The 19,444-nt window shown below is 42.9% G+C and overlaps 1 pseudogene; it reads right to left on the bottom strand.

Annotated features, from left to right (window-relative positions):
• Nucleotides 1–5,085: 5,085 nt before the first annotated feature.
• LOC121478019 lies at nucleotides 5,086–18,615 on the bottom strand (annotated as a pseudogene).
• Nucleotides 18,616–19,444: the final 829 nt, after the last annotated feature.

The following is a 19,444-nucleotide window of genomic DNA, read 5'->3' as shown; positions in this document are numbered from 1 at the left end:
TTTCAAACGACTGAAGTCCTTAGGTAGGCATTTTCATTCATTTTCAGCAAAACTGTGCAGTTAAGTTTACATATGTATTCACATCCTGAAAGGCAGATAATTAAAATAGCACTTCATTTTGTGTTTCTGCATATATTTTTGGTATACTGCGCACAATTACTATTACACCTATAAGTTGTATGAAATTTACAGAACTCGATGTTTGTCATGACTCTTTCATGTGTAGCGCCCATTCTTCTCATTGGTTGTTTTTAATTTGTACATAAATTATTCTGTCATTTCCAACTTTATATAAATCTCTAATGTTATGGGAAACATAATAGATTGACACATAATTTTTAAAAACTATATTTGTAAAATTTCTCTATTGTGAATAAAGCCTTTTAATATATCTCCTCATTTGTTATTGTTTCTCCTTTTAAATAAGCTTTTGCATATATAGGGGTGAAAACGTACAATTGCAAATTGAGATAATAGTGATTATTATTAATCCTAATAGTGGGGACTCCTAGGTGGCTCAGCAGTTGAGCATCTGCCTTTGGCTCAGGGCATGATCCTGGGATCCGGGATCAAATCCCATGTCAGACTCCTTGCAGGAAGCCTGCTTCTCCCTCTGCCTGTGTGTCTGCCTCTCTTTCTCTCTCTGTGTGTCTCTCATGAGTAAATAAATAAAATCTTTTAAAACATAATAATAATAATCTAATAGTGATTCCATACCACACCCAGATGATCTGGACAAAGATACATTTCTCATTAAAAACTTTAAATTGCAAAAAAAATTGCATATACATTTCTGATTAATTAAATATCTTATTAAGATTCCAACATAGGGGCACCTGGGTGGCTCAGTTGATTAAGCGTGCAACTCTTGTTTTCGGCTCAGGTCATGATCTCAGGGTCCTGGGATCGAGCCCCACATCAGGCTCTGCCCTCAGCAGGCAGTCTGCTGGAGATTCTCTCCCTCTCCTCTGCCCCTCCCCCCCATTCTCTCTCCCCCTCTCTCAAATAAATAAATAAATCTGTTTTTTTTTTTAAAGGAGTCCAATATATATTCAACACCAGGGCATATGGGTTAGAAACAGGGAGTTGATGGCAGAAATGCATAAAGTATTAAGTTCCCATGTTCTTAAGTTCCCAGTCCAGTCAAGGAGATCAGACTCACCACACCACCAAAACAGTGTTTAGTTACCAGTTAAATTCTGCTATAGAAAAAAAAAAAATTCTGCTATAGAAGTCCAGCGGAGGGACGCCTGGGTGGCTTAGCAGTTAAGCACCTGCCTTCTGCCCAGGGCATGACCCTGGAGTCCCGGGATCGAGTCCCACATCGGGCTCCCTGCACGGAGCCTGCTTCTCCCCCTGCCTGTGTCTCTGCCTCTCTCTCTCTCTCTCTCTCTCTCTCTCTCTCTGTCTCTCTCCCTCTCTCTGTGTCTCTCATGAATAAATAAAATCTTAAAAAAAAAAAAAAAGAGTCCAGGGGAGCAGGAGGTCACTAGGATCTGAGTGATCAAAGAAGCTTAGAAAAGACAGAACTTCAGCTACAGGAGAACCTCCAATATTTCTGTAAAAGCCTAGGTTTTTCAAATTCATGTTGGAACTTTTTAGACTGTTTCAGACATTCTGGTTGCTGTTCTCTCTGCCTAGACCTCTTTCCCCCGTGTTTTTTGGTTTCTTTGTTTTTAATTTGAAATTGAAGTACAGTTAACACAGTGTTGCACAAGTTTCAGGTGTATCACACAGTGATTGGACAAGTGTGTACTTACACTGTGCTCGCCGCAACCGTAGCCACCATCCGTCACCGTGTCACGCTAGTACGATACCCCTGACTGACCATAGTCCCCAAGCTGTACCTTTCATCCCTGTGACTTACTCCTTCCATAATGCAAGCCTGTGGCTCCCACTCCCGTCACCCGTCAGCCCTCTACCCTCCTCCCCTCTAGCAACCACCAGTTTGTTCTGGGTTTAGGGATCTGTCCCTGCTCTGTCTCTGTTCATTTGCTTTATTTTTTAGATTCCACGTAGAAGTGTAATCAGATGGTGTTTGTCTTTATCTGTCTGACTTCACTTAGCAAACACCCCCCCGGGTCCATCTCTTTCCCCAATGTTTTTGTGCCACATTCTTCACTTCATTCAGGTCTCTGCTCAGTTATCACCTTATCAGAGTGGCTTCCTTGGCAAATTAATATAAAATTCCCCATCACCTTCCTTGCTCTTTTTATTTTCTACTTAGCATTTAAGAGGTCACCCTCAAAAATTGGTCTCAGGCTCTTTCTCAAGGTGTGGGTTACATATTTATTTCCTGATTTGCTTATTGTCTGCCTACCCCCTTAAAACCAACCCCCTCTCCCCCGAGAACAGAAAGTTACTTTGGCTCTGCTCCTCACCACAGTGTCTCGAGTAGCCACTTGGTGGCACATAGCAAAGTATCTGGTGAATGGGTGACTGAATGAATGAACCTTATATTCATAAGTTTTGCTGTGGCTATTTGCAAATATTTTTTAATAAGCAGTAATTTTTTAAAAAATATTAGGTATCAGTATTATATAACTTGCTGTTGTTTTTAATAACTATAAGGATGGGCATTTTTTTTATTGCTACCTATAGTCGTTTTAAGGAAATATGGAGCAACTTTGTGTTCGTGGCTAGATTCAACTCTAAACCAACAGAGTTTTTTAAACCACGTGTATCATGTAAGGCCCTGTGTAACCTACCAGAAAAATGTAAGCCAGTTTTCTAATACAGAGTTTTTCAGTGTTAGGATTTGAATAGCCTACTATTGTTTCTATGATTTAATCTCATAGTCCCTGTCTCCTGAGAAAACTATTTCTGCAGCATCAAGTAAAGGAGTTGGCTTTTCACTTAACATATAGCTACTCAAATGGGAACCTTCTGAATTTAGTTATTTGCAACATAAATAATGTCTACTCATTGCTGACAGAATTATTAAAAGATATTCTAAACATGATTCTTATTTATACTAATCATCAACCATCCACACAGAAATGGCAGCTTGGCAGTCAATACATCTAATTTCTGATAATTATATGTAGACAACTGCTAAAAATTTTATGAAAAGTAGATAAATCTTTTCTCATTTGAGCATAGAATTCATGTATCTAATGACTATTCCAGCTCCCTAACTTGTGGCTGAAATGTGAGGATGGGAAGGGGTATCTTACTTAATCTTTTAACTGATTTAATGGCCCAAAGACTGATTTTTTTTTCCTGGCTCATTCATTCTATACTGGCCAACACATGAGTCATAATCTTCAGGAAATATTTGCTAAGCATCAGATATGCATATAAAATATCAGAACTACATAGGAGTCTAGACAGCATTTAGTCTAACTCTCTTATTTTAAATATGAGAAAACTGGGGGATTTTTTCCAAGGACAAAAACTATTTTCTGTCCTGCCCTGTGCTTCCAGACAGGGATTTGGTAAGATTTATGCTAATAAAAAAAAAAAAGAACAATATATGAGAGCATACATTGTTTCCATCCAGCCACTCCAAAATAAACGTGTAAATTCAGAGCTCACCCTTGAAAATTGGTGTAAGGCTCTTTCTCCAGGCATAGCTATCCACCTATATCAGAGGCTCTTGCAAGTCCTATTGAAATGCAGATTTTCCAGCCTTACCCAAATTTAGTAAGTCAGAATTGTGGTGGGACCCCGGAAGATCCATGTTGGGCTAGCTCTTTTTGTTCTTCCCATGCGTGCTAAAGTTGGAAACCACAATTGTAAGTTATAGGTAGGTGGAAGTCCCAAAACTAGCAGAAGAAATCATGAATAAATTAGCAAGTCATGACAAGCGTATTTGGTTTCTACTTCAAGATTTAAGCACAACAACTTGAAAGAAACATATTTTGGATCACTTTGGAAACAGAGACATGTCCTTTTCCAAAAGCATTTCTGAACAAGAAGCCATACACCTAAGGTTTGAGAAACAGATTCACATTGGATTTTCAAACCTAATTCTTCCTACTGAGGGACTCTCAAAAAGTATTCACTTCATTCCCTGCTGTTTCATTCAGTGACTGTTTCCTTTGCCTCTTCCCCAAAAGCTGCTTCTAAAGTCATTTCAAATGGTTTCTTCTGATCTGGTTGAGTTTGAACACAACTGTCACTTGCACAAAATACACAGAACTCCTAGTTTGGCTGTGTGTCAAGTAAACATACAAGATGTTCTTGGAAACGACCTCCAAAGAGCACCTTCGTTTCTATCCCCCTGGTCCCTAGTGTTTTTGCATTCGTTGCAATGCTAATCACCAGATTTGTTGGCTCACCATTACTATGATCACTTTGAACCTCCTAAAACATGCCATTACTTGCTGAATAAATTAATGTAAATTTGTGTCACAGATCCATTTAATTCCCCAGAGAATGCAAATTACCATGAAACCTTAGAAAACCGTAATAGATGTATAGTTTTTTTAAAAAACTCCACATACTGGAGTATTTTGGCCTTAGGCTATGAGCACATATTAATTCATAATTCTGCAAATAGGGCTATAAAATGTACTGCTTTCAAACACCGTTTTCCAAAACGACTGGCACCGGAGAGTTCTGTTTTGCTTTGCTTTTTTAACTCTCTCAGGAGGAACAAGTGAATGATCCTCCTTCACAGAATCATTGGAACTTTGTTCCTGACTTTGCAACTCTTTTGGAGTTCTTTGTGGATAGTAGAGGCTCATGGCTTGGAATCCCCTCTTAGAAGCAGGATGGGAGACCACTGTAACAACTTTAGGCAGGCACAGTACAGTGCTCTTGGTCCCAATTCATGGACATGACCATTTTGGCTTGTTGTAACCCAAGGCCTCTATTTGGCAACAGAAAAACAATGCTCTTCCTTCTTTGTGCACAATCTCATCACCATTCTGCTATTTTTTTTTTCTAAACTCACCAAAATGACTTTTATTTGTATGTGCTACATAAACAGTGAATGGTAATTCATGGCACTTGTTACTTGGTCCAGACATGAAAAGGTTTATGGAGCCAGTAAATGACATTTTGAAAAGGTTCTTCTGTCATTGTCATACATCCAAAGTAGACCTGTTTAGCACAATTCAATACTATTCCTCCAGTATTTTATAAATGGCATTTTCTTCTACTGGTATCCATTTCCCAGGGCTTATGGACCCATTCATATTCTCCATATTTAGAATCAAAGGTTCCTTTCTGAAGAGATCTTAATTTTAAGGTAAAACAGGGTCCAAGTTCCTGAATTCCCACTTTCTTTTCACTCTTGAATATGCACCTATGAAATCTGAAGAATATATAGTCCCATTGATTATGGAATGTGGCAACTTGCCTCCCAATACATTGAGGATTATGGGGAAAGAGTGATGCAAACATACGTCCAATAGAATGACCCAGCCTTGTCGTAAAGTCATTCAAAATTATTTCAGGCATGGGTTCTGTAGGGTCCTTGCCTCTTCTCTTAATTTCTTTACGCAAACGAGCAGTTTGGGCCAAATGAGCAGTTGGGCCACTTGGCAAGTGACTCAAATTAACCCATTTGGTGTTTTACGATCTTCATTAATAGCTATCAGATCTGTGAAATCTCTTGAAATGCACTGTGGAGTAATTTTTTTCAAAGCCAGTCCTCTTGGGTAATAAACGTGTGAGTTTGGTGAACTGTGGAGAGCTGTTCACAGTCGTACTGTTCTCCCAGGAGGTCTATCTGATGTTGTCATGAGAATCTTGGGAGGAGTTTGTTGGAGGAAGATGCAAATTCTTCTGTGGCTTCATCAGAAGCAACGCCTTCAGCATTGGGATCTACCATGGTCTCATCGTACACTCGCTGGTTGCCCGTGGCCTTTGGGGTAGGCTTCGGTGGAGCCTTATCACCAAGAGCTTCTTTTTTTAAAGCTTTTTCTTAATCGCCACCTTTTCCTTATGCTGCTGCTTCCACTGCATGAACATTAAGTGTCTGTTGCTTGTTCTGAATTTCTGAAATGCTGGAGCCTGGGGGAAAGGCAGCCGATTTCAGAGGTTGGGCCCCCCTTTCCCCCACTGCCGCCCTCAGCCCTGGCCTTCGCCAGGCCGTCTACCCTCCTGCTATGTGCCACTCCGCACTTGAACCCCCTGAGTAAATCGCCCTAAGAAAATTTTACCCCTATTCACGTTACTCTTCTGTCTTGTTATTGCCAAACTGATAACTTTGTGTCTTACATGGTCTTAACCAGAGCTGCAAAATTATACACATTTTAATTTCTGCCATTTAACAAATTAGGTCCTTCTAGTCTCTTTTCTTTATGCAATGCAGTACAGAAAGGGCAGAGAGGCGTCCGGGTGGCTAAGTCAGTTGGGCGTGTGCCTTTGGCTCAGGGCATGATCCCGGGATCCTGGGATCGAGCCCTGCATTGGGGTCCTTGCTCGGTGGGGAGCCTGCTTCTCCCTCTGCCTGTTGCTCTCCCAGCTTGTTTTCTGTCTTTCTCTCTCTCTCTCTCTCTCTGTCAAATAAGTAAAATCTTTTAAAAAGAAAGAAAGTAGATGCAATAGGAAGTTGACTTCACTAGGAATCAAGACCACTGAATTCCAAACTTAGCTCTGCTATTAACTTCCTGTGTGATTTGGAACAAGCATCAAAGTCTTTACAACTCAAGTTCCTCATCTATAAAGTAAGAGGAGTGATTCGCCCATGTGTTGCAACTAGGTTATGCCCTGAATGATGTCTGTTGTGAATGCTGGAACAGGAAACAGTAGGAACCTTCCATGTATAGACTGGAGACCACTGCACCCAAATACAAGCTTCCAAACGTCAGTTTCTTCATCTACAAAATGGGAGTAACAGTACCTACCTCCTAAGAATTAAAACAGCTAATATGTGTACAGTTTTTGGCTCTATGCTTGGCAGGATTATGCCTTCGTAAGTTTCAGCCCGTTTTCAGCTCTTACATCCTATGAAAGAATCATCTCTCTTCTCCCTTGGGAAGCCTCCAGCTTGTTTTGTTATGACAACACATTTGCTATTATTTTGCCTGTTGTTTCCAACTACCCTAGCTTTTTTTGGATGCCATTCTTCAATCAGACTGTGTCAAACACATGTTTTTGCTCATTTTCCAAAGTCAGAGTTTAGCACTTACTTTCTGACATGAGAAGATAAATATCCAGCTCTTTCTTCACCCGTATCATGCACTAATTGAAGACTTTTCCACTTATTTTCTTATTGAAGAACAAGAGGTGTTCTTTTAGCATTTATAGAAGAAAAGAAATAGAGATCACCCTGCATGATTGTTGCACTGGTAAAAACATCATATCAATTGTGTCATTGATGTATTCAATAATCCCTAAAAAATAAAACAGTGGCTACAACTTAAGAACTCGTTTTAAACAGAACTATAGTTTTATTTTCATTCCAGAGAGGCTTTGAAAACCAGCAAACTCAATTTTATGAACTAGGAAGGATTGCTGAAATAATTCTTCTGAAAGAACCAGTATTGCTCCCAAAATCAGCTTATATGTTTGAAAATCACTTATAGTGACTTCAAATTAATCACATCCAAAGAAAAATGCATACTGGTTTTGATTAAGAATTGATTTTTCTGCTCACCCTACCCCAAAAAAGAGAGAAGGAGTGAGAGAAGAAGGAGAAGGAAGAAAGAAAGAGAAAGAAAGGACTTAGTTTCTAAGAAACGTAGGCCTTAGTTTCTACAGCACTGGGGACATTATGTGAGTACCCTCCCCTCTTCTTCTGGTACTCCCCACCACAAGAACATAAGACTGTTAACTTTCTTTTTTTTTTTTTAAGATTTATTTATTTATTTTAGAGAGAAACAGAGCATATCAGGGAAGGGACAGAGGGAGAGAATCTTCAAGCAGACCTCCCTGCCCCCCCTCCAAGCTTGATCCCACAACCCTGAGATCATGACCTAAGCCAAAACCAAGTGTCAGATACTTAACTGACGGAGCCACCCAGGCCCCTCGGCTTTTTTTAAGAAAGAGAGAGAGAATTTTAAACAGGCTCCACACCCAGCACCAGGCCCAACACAAGGCTCAGTCTCACAACCCAGAGATCACAACCTGAGCCGAAAATCAAGAGGGGAACACCTAGCCAAATGAGCCACCCAGGTGCCCCAAGACTGTTAGCTTTTAAATAGAGGCATCCAGATTCTGCTTAAGAAAGTACTCAAAGTTCCCTTTGCCTCTCCTGGCATGCCACACTCTTGCCACACTTCTATTCACGTGCATCATACTATAGTGGCATTCTATGTTTTCACTTATTCATTCCACAAATAGTAAGCACCAAGAATGTTTCAGACACTATCCTAGGTCCTAGGGATTCAGCAGGGAGCAAGTTAGAGTTGCTTCTTGTTTTCATGGAGCTAAAGACTAGAAAAAAAAAAAGTCAAATATGCACAAAAAATTAATGAAGCTTAAAAAAGGAAGATAACAGGCGTTATTCATTAATACAAATGCAGGACTTAATATGGCATTTGGCATATATTTGTTTCTAACCCAACTGCCACCATCCATCCTGCACGTAGGAAACACTAAGAAAGCGTTTGATAAAGAGTGAAAAAATTGTTAAAAAATGGATAAAAGTTTTTTTAACTTCTGTTAAAAAATATATCAACGTAATTTTTCATCTTAAGTTTTGCCTCCAACAGAACACAGCTCCTGCTGGGCCCTACTAACTCAAAGTTGAATGCAGACCCTATTTTTAGTGGATAATCTAGTGTTTACCTTAACTGTGAGATACCTAATTATAAGCTGTCATTAGAAAATTTGCATCATTGTACTTGCAAAAGCAAACTCACCCAAAATAGGACACTTTCTCATCTTTTAGTATGTTCATATTATACCAGTTGTCTCAGGCAAAATCCATAAGAGTCCAAGCTGTGTTCCTCCATTCTAATTGCTTCTGAAATACTCACCATCATTAAAATGAACAGACACATCACATAGTCTCAACTCCATTAGGGTTTGGCTTGTTTAGTTTGTTTTGGAGGTAAGGGGCTGTTTGTCGTTTCAGTCATCATAGGTAAAGGCTGCTCCATGGCATGCCCACACACCTGGGGCTGGCTTCCTCAGGTCAGTGAAACACTCGAAGGGCACTAGCAGTGAGGTCAATGATAAAGATCTCCCTCTCTAGTGTCTACAGCCTTTTTGTAGCCCTCTCTAATAATAGGATGAAGGATTCTAAGTCTGAAGTACATCCGTTAATAATTATATGATTATTTTTTTTTCTAACAAGTTCAGCTTCCTTTTCCCAAGCTGGTCTTTCATCAACCATTCTAACAGTGACTAACTGATTAGAATTATCACCCTCATTCACCTTATCTTCTTGTCTCTCACTTCTAGGGGAGGTGTTAATATAAATGAGCAAATAACAGAGAGGGAGAAAAACAAAGGATCTTAGAGAGATTAACTGATCCCTGAAAATCTGAACGTGACTGTTGTCACTATCATAAATCAATATGCAGGATCTCTTTAAACGCTGGATAAAAACCATATGTCAAAACCATGATTAGAAGGTAAATAAGTAAAATGACTTTAACAGAACTTTGGATTTATTTTGCCACTTTAAAAAGGTATAGGATAGATTGTTTTTTTCCTCTGGCCTCCTTCATACAATGATGATTACATTAAGGAGAAGTTTCAAAATTTCCACATTGTATAGCTGGGCTTTTAACCTCTCCCAAAGATCAGATAAAAGCTGCCAAACCAAAAAGCATTCTTGGCTCCTGTACACAGCTCAATCTTTAAATAGGAGTTTCAGCACGTCCAGGCAGGAGCAAAGACTTCTCCAGAGTCTTTATCTATTGATTAACTGTAGAGGATATTCTGTTTAAAATGAATCTTGAATACTCTCTAAAATAAGTGTTTCATTCTATTTTGGAGTAAAAGGTGTGAAGGGGAAAATGAGACATGTGTGCCCCTCCCCCACCCTGCAAATATATGTTACATTTTTGCCCATGATATTTCTGTAAAAAGCTAGAAGCAGAAGGAAAAAAAAATCCATTTGACAATGAGAAAAATCCAAGATCAAGTGCCAAAATAGGGCAGAAGTCACTTGGTGAGTGGCTCTCACCACTCCCCACTTCACACTAGGAACTGCCCTAAGGCTTGAGGTTAAATTACTAATGTGCCCCACACCTCCAAAGGGGGGAGGGAGACCTTCCATTTTCTGTGATTCTGATGGTTAAGATACCAAAATTCCTAGGTAGAAGCCTCAGGAGCCCGCATGACATTGTCAAGAGATGAGTGTAAAGTGAGAGTTCCTCCAGTGTTCTTTTATGGTTGTTATCTTTATAATCATTACAAGTGGTGAATCAGCTAGGAAAACAGAAACCACTCTTGTCTCAAAAAAGAAGAAATTTAACACAGGGAATTACTTGCATAAGTAATAGGAGAGCTGAGAAGCCAAATGGGATGGTGAATTGTGATTTCAAGTCAGGAATTAGCAATGGCAGGATGCCACTATCTTGGGCAGGAAATAGAAAGGCGCAAGGTGGAGGTGATGTCATCAAAGATCAGAAATGGTCAAAACAAGAGCTAGATCCACAATGGAGGAGTTTCTAGCAGGACCTGAAACTGTAAAAGGAAACAGGAGTTAGAATCATGAAGGTGATTTAGCAACTGCTTAGAGGCACCACTAGAAACACAGTGAATGGAAGAGATACCCTGGCTTCTCCCCGCCTCCTACCTTCCAGTCTCTACCAATGCCTTCACTGGTCAAGAGAATCTGGGAAATGTAGTTCGCTGAAATGTGAAGCCAAGCTGAGGATGGTTGAGAGAAACAAGTAAATGTCTGACAAAGGTGACTAGAACTAGACTCACCATTTGGGATCTCTGCTTAGATTAAGGGGTCTTCATAGAAAAAACAAGCCTTAAGACTACCAGCTTATAGATAAGACACCTGGGTGGCTCAGTGGGTTAAGCCTCCAATTCTTGATTTTGGCTCGGGTCATCATCTCAGGGTTGTGAGATGGAGAGCCCTGTGTCAGGCTCCATGCTGGGCGTGGAACCTGCTTAAAATTCCCTCTCTCACTCTCTCTCCCCTGGCCTCTCTAAACAAAAACAAAAACAAAACAAGACTACCAGCTGCTAGAAACTAATAGATTGAGAGCTTTGATTGCAATGATCTATGCACCCAGCTACCCTCCCTGAGCTACACAGCGAAAATATTGGACGTATTTTTGAGTCTTCGTATCTCAGTAGTCAATTTGCTAGCTAGAAGCCACATCTGCCCATCCATGAAAGTTCAAAAAAAGTTTAACAAGCACTTTCAGCCAAAGAATAGACCCAGGGAAGGAATCCATGAAGCATTTGTTCCCAGAGAATAATAGAAGGGCAGATTGACTTAAAATAAAACCTGCAGAAAGCATGGCCATCAAAATGATTGTCTAAGAAGTCAGTGATTAAACTTTGGCCACCCTGCTCTGGATCACAATTGATCTTAACTCCAAATTTTCATATGACTGATAGTAGCACTTTTTTAAGCCTTTATCTGCCAACCCAAATACATCAGGCTAGTTTTATATCCTACTTAGTGGAGCATAAAAATGATGAAAGCTAAATGATCGTGCAAGAGAGAGAACTTAGATTTTTTTTAAGACACTGACTCTATTAGTTTAATAATTCTCACCAGTATAGAATCCTGTAATTAAAGAAAAAAAGTACTTAAAAGACATTTTGGAGCATTCTGTTCTGCATTCTTCACTTGGTTTAGATGGCAATGCCTTCTTTTCCAAGCCCAGTTCAAGTGTTACCTCTGAACCTTTTTCTGTCTTGCTCCTTTTTGTTCTGATAGAACCTTGTACAAGTCTAAATGGTTGTATTTATTATATTATATTATATTGGAAGTATTTGTTGCCAGTCTAACTCTCTCAACTAGTGATTTAGATCAAAACAACCTGTCGAAAGCAATTTAACTTTACAAATTGGGCAAATATAAGTCTAGTTTGCACTATAATTTGGTCAAAAATTAGTAACTCCAGTCTCTGTTGTCAAATCTGATTATTTTGTTGCAGAATGGGGTTGTTTTGCAATGGTCTGTGAGTTGCGAATTAAGCTTTTTTTTTCCCCCAGAATCAGGACTGGAGCTTTTCTTTTTATTTTATTATTATTATTATTATTATTATTATTATTATTATTTTGCTAATGTATTTTCAGCCAATTGTTGCTACTCTGTGTTATTTGTAAAAGTTGAAACAACCAAAATATCCAATTTAGGAGATTGGTTGAAACAAATTTGCAGTATTAGGAGGCAAATTGGAACAATTTCAAAGTCCAAAATTCATTGGCTGGAAGACAATGTGTAAGTAATGTTTTCCTTTTTATAGAAAAATATTATAATGATACCTACTCATCCTTGACACTAGCTCATAGGATACAATAAGTACCTAACAAATGAGTATGTGTTGTAGACTAAATGTGTTCCTCCAAGATTCACATGTTGAAAACAAATTCTCAGTGTGATGGTATTTGGAGGGATAGGTCACGAGCATGGAGTCATCATAAATGGGACTAGTTCCCATATGGAAGAGAACCCAGAGAGCTCCCTCACTCCTTCCACCACATTAGGACACAGCAAATAAACTATGAACCAGGAATCAGGTCCTCACACGATTCCAAATCTTCTGGCACAATAAATTAATAATAATAATTAATAATAATAATAATAATAATAATAATAATGTCTCTCAGTCTCCAAAACTGTGAGAAATAAGTGCTTATCAGCCACCCAGTCTATGGTACTTTGTTACAGCAGCCTGAATGGACTAAAATAGCATGAATATAATTTTTGTTATTTTTTTCTCTGAATTCAATCCATATCAATAGATGGCACTCATTCTTTCAGGCCTTCAACAAATGTGTGTATACTCAAAGGTCTTTCTTTATCAAAGATTTTGCATGAATGCACTAGTTCAAATGTGATTCTACTGAGTTAAGATGCTATTTTTTCAAAATTGGGAAGAGACATTGTTTCTCTCCCTACTCTTCCCTCAGACAGTCTGTTTCTCTAATTCCCAGTTTCTCCATTCCTTACTCCTCCTCCCCAAATGTTAAGCAAAAGTCTCACTATCCATAAACCATATGCTGGGACAAAGTTATTCCTTTCATAAGTTATTTTCTGCCCAACACTAAGGATTTCATTTAGACAACACTCCTGAGGGCTCTCTATATCAGAGTTGTATATTACTGCTAAAGGCAGAGAGAGAGAAAAGAATTCGCATACTCATAAACTGTTATTGAGTGCTTATCTGCTTCCAAAGGCTGAATGAGAAGGTGATTGCAACAGACATCCTTAAAACCGATCCTAGCAAAGTGTCGACTTTGGTTTTATTTCCAGTTTACGGTACAGGAGATGTGAAATCTAATGTGGTATGTTAATGAACATTAATAGTCTATAATCAGTTTATAATAAGAAATCAGTTAAACAAAGAAGTAATTAGCTTGCTTAAAGATGTAATTAATAAAATTACTAATTCAGGTCAGGATTTAATTGCTTTTGGCAAGACTTTTATTGGACTTACAGTAAGTTGCAGGCCCATCAGAGTACTGCAGAGAAGTAGTGTTTTTACAGAATACAAAGGGCCTTACATATGGTATGCACCCAAAAGTACCCATCCCACAAATGATGGAAAGTAGGCATGCTGCAGTTTTTTAAATGGAGCGCTAAAATGAAATAAGAATAATGAGGCATTTGGATTATGAGAATGGAAAGGTCGTATTTTAGAATAGTTTCCATAAAATAAATTATTTGCTGCAACATCAACCAACAGCTTTAGTCCTGAATTTTTAAATACCCAATGCAAAAAATAATAATAATATCAACATTCTCCTATTTGGCTTTTTATGGCATACTTTCACATACATTATTTTATTTAATCATTCTAAAGGAGAAAATGTCATTCATATATATATATATATATAGTATGTATACATGTTTCAATGTAAACAGCACATTTTGGCACATTTCCAGAGTGCACATCAAAGAGCATAACCACAAGAAGCTGCTGGTATGGTGTGAGATGAGCAATTGTTGACCTAGGGGTCCATGGATAGGGCCTGTGAGTTTATGCTCATTTTTCGGAGATGAGGATCCAAAATTTTAATCAGACCCTCAAAGGGGAAAGAAAATGAAAAATGTTGGAAACCACTATTCTAGATAGATGCTGGAGTCACCAAGTAAACATAGTCGGGCCAGTTAATCCAAGCGCTCTCCAAATGTAGGTTCTTTGAACTCTTTGTATCTGGAGAATTCTGCTAACATTGCTCATTTTTCTTCCATGATCCCTGTTAACATATGATGAAGAAGGTGAGTGGTTTATTTGGGGTTTTTTTTAATCCATTTGGGAGCTGTGATTAGAATACCGAGGAAAAAATGCACATGTGAGAAAGGAAGTTGCTACTATGTGTGGTGCTCTAGGTATTTTCTGCTAGACCAGGTAAGTTCAGCCAGGGGCAAAGTGCATCCTGATAAACTTCGGAAAACCAAGTATAGTCTCTCAAGTCACCAGGGTGCGATAGAAGAAGTGCTTTCTTCATTTGTTAGGTGATCAAAAAATGACAATCTGGATCCTGAAACATACTTTGAAAAGGTCTGTTGCAAAGCAAATCCTGAGAAGAAAATGTATATCCACTGGGGACAAAACTGAATCAGCCAGAAGCACCCAGAATTAATTAAAACAATGCCGTGGTCATTCCAAATACTGAGATAGCTGCAGATGTCAACTTCTTGCAATAGGAAATTATATAGAAGTGATTTATTTTCATTAAGTCCATTTTCTAAGTGCTGTTCCCGAGAACATGCATTGGTTTCCTGTACGTCACAGGCCGAGGCCTGATTTGTGCTTGTGTTCCAATTTTCTTCATCATAATATTTCCCCAACTACTCTGTTTTATGGTTATATGTGCAATCGATCTCTATATAGAGATTTATGTCAAAATAGATGCCACAAGCTAGGAAATGCTAAATTAATCCCATTACTCTCTTTTGTGGGAAAGAAATGCTTATTGTTGACCAAATACCAGCCTAACTGGCTGCTCTCTGACTGGAATAATATGTTCCAGAATGGGATTCCCGAGCAGTAGGGGTGTTCATTAAAACATTAATTGCAGGCTCTCCTGGAAACACTAATACTGAGCCACTAAGTATGAGAATAAATATAAATGTTTCCTTTCACCCAGAATCCATACAATGTGTAACTTTCTATTACCAAGCTATTGAGATTATGATAAAAGTTGTCCTTAATACCAACATAATAATAACAGGAACAAAAAGAAAAAAAAAAAAAAACAGAAACCAGAACCACAAGCATAACAAGTCAAGGTATCAGGTGAATGCAAGTTCAGGAGAGGATCTGTTGTAAGGCAACTGGTGAAGGATTGGCCCAGTGCTGCCGTCCCATTACAGTTTGTTCATAGTAAAGCCATCCCTAGATCCCTAGAGCCTAATTAAAAGCAAAAAAGACAAAGCCCCCAAAGCAACCCAATCCTCAGGGGCTCAGCTGCATTTCTGCCCAGAGAACAGCCAACCAGATAAAGCCTGGTGCCCCTGCTCCCCTGGCTGTTCCTGACACCCTCTCCAGTTCTGTCCTGCCCTGGCACCTCCAGCTCGTGCCTTACAAGCTCCAGCTGTTTCCCTCCATCATTTCCTAGAGAGCAAATCCGTCAAGCAAGGCCAGAAGCCAATTCGGGATTTGACAGGTGTCTGACTTGGAGAGATCTCAAGCATGTTTCTTGAGCACTCAGCGTGGGCCCAACAGCTTGTGTTGTTTCCAGAAAGCCCATTCAGGACACTGCCAAGGACCACAGAGCTCGGTGCCCTGTGACCAGGAGCATGCCACTTCATCAGAACACGTGTGCTGCCAGCAAACCTGTCACCCAGGAAAGACAAAGCAAAGCCCTGTGTTCACAGACAGGTCTGTGGGCGCAGTCTGATGGGAAAATCTAATTAACAGGCATCTCTTGAGCAGCCAGTAATGTGCTCTCCACCAGCACAGGCCACGGGTCCTAAGATAGGAAAGCAAGATGACCAGTTTTGAAGTTCAGATCCAGGACTGCCTCTTGCTAGATCGAGGCTGGGGTGGCCTTTCTTTGGTTGATTCTTCAGCTGTTGGTTGAGTGCCTACCACGTGCCAGTCATTATTCCAGGTGCTTTGTAGACATCAGTAGACGAACAGATGAAGCTTCTTGTTCCTGGGAAGCTTACATTCCAGCAGGAGACAATAAACTTCATAAACAAGGTAACTATTGAACATTAGAAGATGAGAACTTCTATTTCTAAGTGTAAAAGTGGAACAGGGTAACACAAACAGGAGTGTGGGGGTAGTACATGGCTGTACGTGTTACAGTATGAAGATCAGGTGGTCAGGGTGGACCTCACTGAAAACCAGAGATTGAAACAAAGGGGTGAAGTATATGAAGAATTAGCCAAGGAGCTTTTTGGGTTATCCAGGGAAAGGGTGACCCGGGCAGAGGGACTGGCTAGAGCAAAGGACTTATGGTACGATGGGCCAGATGCCTGGGTGCCTCAGGTGGCTAAGCATCTGACTCTTGATTTCAGCTCAGGTCGTGATCCCAGGGTTGTGGGAGTAGAGCCCTGAATCAGGGCTTGAAAATTCTCTCTCTCTGCCTCTCCCTCTCCCTCTCTTTCTCTAATAAATAAGTAAATCTTCAAAGAAATAAAGATATAGCAGGGCAAGAGGATGGGCCATGGAAGGTCAAGAAACAATAAGGAGACAGGGCAAGAGTGAAGTGTGGGAGGGCATGAGTGAGAAACCAGAGGGGGCCTGAGGTGCACGTGGACCAGCAGGTTCTTGGGAAGGGGGGAGGCACACTGGAGAGGGGACAGAGAGCAGCTGGAGGCCCTCCCAGGAGAGGATGCTTAGCACCAGGGAAGCTGGAGTGCTACCTCTCTCTGGGGGTCCTCGGGGGGAGGAGCAGCAAGTTGCAGGCACCTTGGCTAGGGCTTCTCCTACCTCTCTTATGGGCAGTGAGGAAGTGAGATGCTGACACCAAGAGGAAGAAGTCTCCTCCTACTCTAGAGGTGCAGATGCTTCGATGGGCGTCTACAGCAGCCAGATTTCCAAAAGCTGGATCTCACTCATTCGCACAGACCTCCCCACCCAAGGGGGGAGCCCCGCACAGTAAGGTGGGGTGGATCCCTTCCCCTCAGGCCATATACTGTGCTTTCCTTTCCAGGCCTACCCTCCACCTGGATGGAGAAGAGAAAACGAGGGATGACAAGAAGGAGCAAGAGCCCTAGTGGCCATCCCGGGATCTGTTCCACTTGCATGTAAATGAGTTCCCGGAGTTGTTCCTCCAGGTTGTCACCCAGCAGCCCACCCCCCACCCCCCCATTCCTCTTCCCCATCCCAGAACCAGCTGCCTGGTCCCTCTCTGTTCTACAGCAGGTTGCAGCTTAAAGTGTTGGGTCCCAGGGAGAAGGCCCAATTCCTAAACCCCAGGGAAAGCGCCACCCTTGCCTATCTTTATCAAGAGAGGCTTCAAGGGAAGGCCTAGACAGCGACTCTGAGCTCAGTGCATTTTTGAACGAGTTGGGGGAAAGAAAACTGCCCTGGAGAGCAGGGTGAGCCTTGGGAGACAGGGAATGAAGGCACGAAAGGCGCCCCCAGTGGCCAGAAAGGGAGGGCGCCAGGGGCCTGGAAGATTCTAGGGAAGATGAGAAATTCAAGACTAAGGCCAACAGGGCAACCGGCCCCAAGACGGGAGGTTGAAGACAAGTCAAAAACAAGTTGCATAAGCTGGGTGGGGCGAGACTCAGCCAGGCTGTTGAGAGCGAGGGGAAAAGTTTAGAATTTTCCAGGAAGAAGCCCAGGGTCATTGCAGATGTCCCGAGCTGGGCTGCTCTGGTGGCAGAGAGCTGCAGGCCTCCCCCAGCCAGCGGGTCCCACGCTCCAGGGCCCAGCCGGCGGGCACCAGGGAGGAGGCTCTCCTTTTTTTAAAAAAAAGATTGTATTTATTCATTCATGAGAGACACAGAGAGAATGAGAGAGAGAGAGAGAGAGAGAGGCAGAGACACAGGCAGAGGGAGAAGCAGGCTCCATGCCGGGAGCCCGACGTAGGACTCGGTCCCGGGCCTCCTGGATCACGTCCTGGGCTGAAGGGGGCGCTACACCACTGAGCCACCCAGGGATCTCCCTCCTTCTGTCCTTCTGTCCTTCTCCCGGGGGGTGGTCCGTGGAGCTGCCCCCCTCCATCCCCCCATCTCCACCTCCACCCCCCACCCCACGTCCACTCCCCCACCCCCACACACCCCATCCCCACCTCCACCCCCTCCACCCCACCTCCACGCCCCCATCCCCCACCTCCACCCCCACATCCCACCCCCACACACCCCATCCCCACCTCCACACCCCCATCCCCCACCTCCCACCTCCACCCCCATCCACACCTCCACCCTCATCCACACCTCCACCCCCATCCACACCTCCACCCCCATCCACACCTCCACCCCCATCCACACCTCCATCCTCATCCACACCTCCACCCCCATCCACACCTCCATCCCCCACCTCCCACCTCCACCCCATCCACACCCTCACCCTCATCCACACCTCCACCCCCATCCACACCTCCATCCTCATCCACACCTCCACCCCCATCCACACCGCCAGCCCCATCCACACCTCCACCCCCCATCCACACCTCCACCCCCCATCCACACCTCCATCCTCATCCACACCTCCACCCCCCATCCACACCTCCACCCCCCATCCACACCTCCACCCCCCATCCACACCTCCACCCCCCATCCACACCTCCATCCTCATCCACACCTCCACCCCCATCCACACCTCCACCCCCCATCCACACCTCCAGCCCCCATCCACACCTCCACCTCACCCCCCATCCACACTTCCATCCCCCCTACCCCCCCCCCACCCCGCACCTGCGCATGTCCGCCTGGCGCAGGGACTGAGGCTCTGGAAGAGCGGCCTGGGCTCCCGCCCTGGTGGAGGCGGCTCGGGGCCCCTGCGCGGAGCTGACTGAGGGCCGCGGGGCGGGGTGGGGGGGCGCTGAGGCCTCGGGAGACCTGGACCTGCAGCCCCCCCAGGCTGAGCTCCCATCTGGGGAGGGGAAGGGCAGCGGGGTCCCAGCCCCAGCCCCCGCCCCCCCCCCCCCGGGTCCCAGCCCCGCCCCCTTGGCGCCAGCCCGGGAGGGAGGCCGGGGCGGCCGCGGGTGGGGCAGCGCCACCCTGGCCCCTCCGCCCCGCACAGGAGCGTGGGCCTCGCGCCGCGCCGCGATGCTGCGAGGTCACCTGGCGCCGCCCCGCGGTGTTGGCCGCACGGAGCAGCCTTGTCACAATCCAGTGGCGAGGGCTCTTGGCCCTGTGATGTGATGATTTTTTAAACCGCGGTGTTTGGGCTACAGTTAAGTGTGTGTATCATTTATTTAAAGTTCATGCTATTAATTAGCAAATGTCTGCTTTAACCCTGCCCGTCATTTGCTTCCAGAAAAGGGGGAGGGG

The sequence above is a fragment of the Vulpes lagopus genome, chromosome 2, assembly GCF_018345385.1.
Source record: "Vulpes lagopus strain Blue_001 chromosome 2, ASM1834538v1, whole genome shotgun sequence".
NCBI lineage: Eukaryota > Metazoa > Chordata > Mammalia > Carnivora > Canidae > Vulpes > Vulpes lagopus.
This window is presented reverse-complemented; position numbering and strand designations above follow the sequence as displayed.